We start from the raw sequence: 6,015 nt of genomic DNA, 5'->3' as shown, positions 1-6,015 counted from the left end.
TATTTCTATTAATGTCTATTAATTCTATTCATATCACCTGGTACATATTTGGATTTCCATAACTATTTGTCAAATGGATATTGTAGAATGAGTTTTGAAGAATTAAGAGATGTGGGCCTTTTAAAGCTGAGTTATAATGAAGAGACTTCATAATCATCTTATTTGAATGAATGGAGAGGAATAAGAATGATAATGAATTTGACCATAATTAAAAATTGCGTCAGCTTTCAATAGTATACAACCACTGCTCACCTGCTAAGTCACTTCAGTCGTGCCCAACTCTTGGCAATGCCATGGACTCTAGCCTTCAGGCTCCTCTGTCCATGGAATTCTCCAGGCAAGAAGACTGGAGTGGGTTGCCATTTCCTTCTCCAGGAGATCTTCCAGACCCAGGGATCAAACCAGTGTCTTTTATGTCTCCTGTATTGGCAGGTGGGTTCTTTACCACTGGTGCCACCTGGGAAGCCCCTAATAAAATTATATTGATTTTGTGAAATCTATTAAAGGGCTTCTGTCCTAACAATACTAAAATCAAAGAAAAGTTTTGCATTACTTTCTAAAGCAGAGTGATTCTTTAAAATAAGGCTTTTCATCACATTGATCATGCCTACACATGTACACCTGGGGCGGATTCATGTCAGTGTATGGCAAAACCAACCAATATATTAATGTAAAGTAATTAGCCGCCAATAAAAAAAAAAAAGGAAAAAAAAAACACAATAAAGTATGGTATCAAAAATAATTGTCAACTTCATAATGTATGAGTTATTGATATAAATTTATGTTTGGCTTAAATGTGTACTATATATTATATGGTTAGATAGATTGTCATGTTAGATAGGTCATTTGTTCAGATAGGACAGATAGGTCATTGTTCATATTCACATTATATGCTCAAAAAGACTACGTTGGTTCTTTCGTGAACATCATTACATTTTTTGAACTGTTGACTTGAGTTCATTAAAATCTTTTGTACTAATACAGCTATTTCATATGCCCATTAATTTTCTAATCTGCAGTAAAGATTGAAGCAGTTGTCATATTTAAAGCCATGCCTGTATTTCTGATACTCAAGAAACAGAATTATCATGTTTATGTTACTCAACATAAAACTGATTTGATTGTATTATGTATACTTTATTTTTAAAGCATTTGAATTTTGAAGATTTTATTTCAAAGCCAGAAAATGGGAATTTCATAGTAAGAAGCAAATTAACATTTTATTATGGAGAAGGCAATGGCAAGCCACTCCAGTACTATTGCCTAGAAAATCCCATGGACAGAGGAGCCTGGTAGGCTGCAGTCCATGGGGTTGCTACAAGTCGGACATGACTGAGCCACTTCACTTTCACTTTTCACTTTCACACATTGGAGAAGGAAATGGCAACCCACTCCAGTGTTCTTGCCTGGAGAATCCCAGGGACGAGGGAGCCTGGTGGGCTTCCGTCTATGGGGTCGCACAGAGTCAGACACGACTGAAGTGACTTAGCAGCAGTTTAGCAGGAACATTTTATTGAAGATCATAGTATTTAAGTGAACTCCTTGTAATTTTTAAGGCACTATAACTGGTTGGTTGCAGTTTCTTTTAAGCCATATTGGTAAAGAAACAATTAGAAAATTTATCCTTGAAATAGCACATTTGCTGAATTTACATACACTGAGAATGTATGTAGTTTCAAAATTTTACAAGTTTCCTGTGGTAGTTTCTAATGAAATATCAACACTCAGAGTAACTGGTGGAGGTAAAGTGCTACAATATTATTTCAGACTATAAGCATTTTAGACAGGCTGCTGCATCACTGAATAAATCTCACTATAGAAGTAGCTCAAAACTCGCAGTGCAGTCCATCACATCAGGTAATGATTTCTAGTTTTTTCCCCTTTTATTAACTTATATTAAGCACAAGAGTAATATGTGATCATTGTAACTAGTGAAACAATGCAAAGATATATTTTAAAAATGCCAACAACCATTCTCTCCTAATACATTTCTCCATGTTCCTATACACATAGACACATTATATTTATATGAGATTTTGTGGTTGCCTATTTAAAAAATTATTCATAATGCATGCATTATTCTGTAAAGCTTGCTTTGCTTCAGTTCAGTCCCTCAGTCACATCTGACTCTTTGCGACCCCATGGACTATAGCACGCCAGGCTTCCCTGTCCATCACCAACTCCCGTAGAATACTCAAACTCATGTCCATAGAATTGGTGATAACATCCAACCATCTCATCCTCTGTCATCCCCTTCTCCTCCCGCCTTCAATCTTCCCCAGCATCAGGGGATTTTCCAATGAGTCAGTTCTTCCCATCAGGTGGCCAAAATATTGAAGTTTCAGCTTCAGCATCAGTCCTTCCAGTGAATATTCAGGACTTATTTCCTTTGCTTTGCTTAGTCAACAATAAATTACGAATATCTAGAAAAATAGATATAGATCTAAGAATTTTAAAAAATAATATGGATGCTCCATATTTTAATGAATTTAATTTTAATGGATAATTAAAATGATTTACTTTTTTCTAGCATAGAATACAACGCTAAAAATAAATATTTTGCACACATATATTTATAGACTTGTGACTTTTATTTCTGTAAACACAATGTATGTATAGTGGGTGATATTGCAGATATCTTTTTCAAAAATATTATAGTAATTGATATGTTCCCAAAATAATGTGTGTGTAATTGTTTCTCCATATTTATGCCAGAACAAATACCACTAATTTGTTAATTTTGGCAATCTGATAAATAAAATATTGTTCCTATGGTTGTTTTAATATGCATCTTCCTGTTAGTGACTTACTCCAAATTTTCATGTATATTTGAAATATATAGATACATATGTAGCATTTTTTTCTTCCATGAATGCATAGCTTTGTTTGTTTATGTTTGATCTGTTTCTTTTTCCTAATAATATATAAGAACTTTACATTTTAGGGAAATTGATCCTTTGTAAATTTTAATGCACTGCAAACATTTGAATATACATTTCTTTTTTTTATTTGCTTCATTCTTTATGTCTTTTGCTTTATTAATTTTACTATGAAATCAAATATTTTTTTCTCTTCTTTATGTCTTCTTTTTTTTTATGTCTTCTTTTTCTGACATGCTTGGGAAGATTTCTCCCACTCCTAGATTATGAAAACATTTACTTAGATTTTAATATATGTACTAGTACCCATAAAATTCTCCTCAAATTTATTTTTTAATTCTATTACCCAGAAAGGAAATCTGTCTTTTTTTATTCAAAATGATTGATTATGCTAATTACATTAATAAAAAGAAACATTACTTTCTCACTAAATTTAAATAGTGGTGGAGCAAAATTTAATTTCCCATAGACATTTAGATTTATTTAAAATCAGTCTATTCTCCTTAAATTATGTGTTGATCTATTTGTCTAGTTCTTTAGTTGTGAAATTTTTGTGTGTGTATATCTTTGTGTATGTATGTATATATATATATATGTATCATATTCCCATATATACAATACAGGTTGTCATTGTTTAGTCACTAAGTCATGTCTGATTCATTTGTGACCCCACGGACTGTAGCTGGCCAGCCTCCTCTGTCCACGAGATTTCCCAAGCAAGAATACTGGAGTGGGCTGCCATTTCCTTCTCCAGAGGATCTTCTCAACTCAGGGATCAAATCCATGTCTCCTGCATGGGCAGGCAGATTTTTTTATCACTGAGTTACCAGGGAAGTCTATACACTAGAGATTCAGTTCAGTTCAGTTCAGTTCAGTTCAGTCGCTCTGTCGTGTCCGACTCTTTGTAACCCCTAGAGATAGTTCTATCTAAGTTATATTATCACAAGTATTGTCACATCAATCTTTAGATAAAATAACTATATATATGTTTACATATTTTAAATGACTATTCCAAATCATTCTTCCATAGTAACTTGTAGCTCAAATGAATTAAAAAATAAGATGAAAAATAATAATTGAGCTTTTGAATAGCATTAAATATGTAATAAATTTTGGAAAGACTGACATGTTATACTGTCAAGTCTTCCCATCCATGAACATACATTCCCATATTTTAAGACTTATCTTATGTCCTTGTAAAGTTTTAAATAGATTTGAAGTGTATATTTGATTTCCTGTGAAATACATTCCTATGTATTTTATAATTTTACTCTTGCTTGTAAATGGAGTATTACTAACATCGTTTTGGTTACTTATTGATAACATGAAGAAAAGCTTTTGATTTTTGTATATTTATCTTTTATCTATTAACCTATCAAATTATATTAACTCTAATAATTTTCCTAAAAGTTACATCTTTCTTTTTAGTATATGACTATATAATTGCCAGAGTTATTTCTTATTTTTGAATTTTCTATCAAGTGTTTTAATTTCTTTCATTAGCTAGAACTTTTAAAATAGTGTAGAATAATAACAAATAGCCTGTCCTATTTTAATGAAAATACTAGCATTTCATCATTTAGTATGATCTTTGTAGTAGGTTCTGTGTAAAGGTTATCCAAAGTTTTCACTTCAGTACGTTTTTGTAGTTTAAGTATCACAGATTTGTTCTTTTTAACATGATATTGGCTATTTTGGGCTATTTTAAAATTTCCACATAAATGTTTGAATAGATTTTTCATTTTGCATAAAACAGGTGCTTGAATTTTGAATGAAACTTCATTGAATATATCAATTTGAGAAGGATTGGCATCTTTTAAATATTGAATATTCTAATTCAAAAACATGGTAAATCCCTGTAAATAGGTCTTATTTTATTTTCAATGATTTTATTTTTTCAGTTTGCTATGTAGGGCTCTTGCACATTTTTGTTTAGTAATTTTTAGGTCTTTTAATTTTATGCTTCTACATATACATTGCTATTAAATTTGATTTATTTTTTGCTTACTAAATAATAGAAAAATAACAGAAGTATAATTGATTGTTGTTTGTCAACCTTTGATCCACAGATGTCAAAATTATTTTTACTTCTAATGATTTATCTGTAACTTTAGATTTTTGATAAGCTATCACGTTGACTATAAATAATGATAATTTAATTTCAGCCTTTCCAATTCTTATACTAGCTAGAATCTCCAGTATAAAGCTGACTAAATATGGTGATATCTGATATTTTTGTCTCAAATTTGATTAAAAGTAGAACACTTTCATTATTTCACTATTAAGTATCATCCTGTATATACACTGCATGTAAATGTCCTCTATAAGATTAAGAAATAATAAACAAATGTTAAATTAATCAAGCACTTATTTTTTCATCTTTTTCCTATTAATATATAAAATTACATTGATTTTTTAAACTAACATCATGTTCCTTGAGTAATACCCACTTAAACATTTGAATGTTCAGTTCAGTTCAGTCGCTCAGTCGTGTCCGACTCTCCGCGACCCCATGAATCACAGCACGCCAGGCCTCCCTGTCCATCACCAACTCCCGGAGTACACTCAAACTCATGTCCACAGAGTCGGTGATGCTATCCAGCCATCTCATTCTCCGTCGTCCCCTTCTCCTCCCGCCCCCAACCTTTCCCAGCATCAGAGTCTTTTCCAGTGAGTCAGCTCGTCTCATGAGGTGGCCAAAGTATTGGAGTTTCAGCTTTAGCATCAGTCCCTCCAATGAACATCCAGGATTGATCTCCTTTAGAATGGACTGGTTGGATCTCCTTGCAGTATAAGGGACTCTCAAGAGTCTTCTCCAACACCACAGTTCAAAAGCATCGATTCTTCGGCGATCAGCTTTCTTCACAGTCCAACTCTCACATCCATACATGACCACGGGAAAAACCATTGCCTTGACTAGACGGACCTTGGTCGGCAAAGTAATGTCTCTGCTTTTTAATATACTATCAAGGTTGGTCATAACTTTCCTTCCAAGGAGCAAGCGTCTTTTAATTTCATGGCTGCAATCAGCATCTGCAGTGATTTTGGAGCCCAAAAAAACAAAGTCTGACACTGTTTCCACTGTTTTTCCATCTATTTCCCATGAATTGATGGGACCAGATGCCATGATCTTTGT

This window comes from Moschus berezovskii, chromosome X (assembly GCF_049115385.1).
Source record: "Moschus berezovskii isolate FMDL1 chromosome X, NW_MosBer_1.0, whole genome shotgun sequence".
Lineage (NCBI taxonomy): Eukaryota > Metazoa > Chordata > Mammalia > Artiodactyla > Moschidae > Moschus > Moschus berezovskii.
This window is presented reverse-complemented; position numbering follows the sequence as displayed.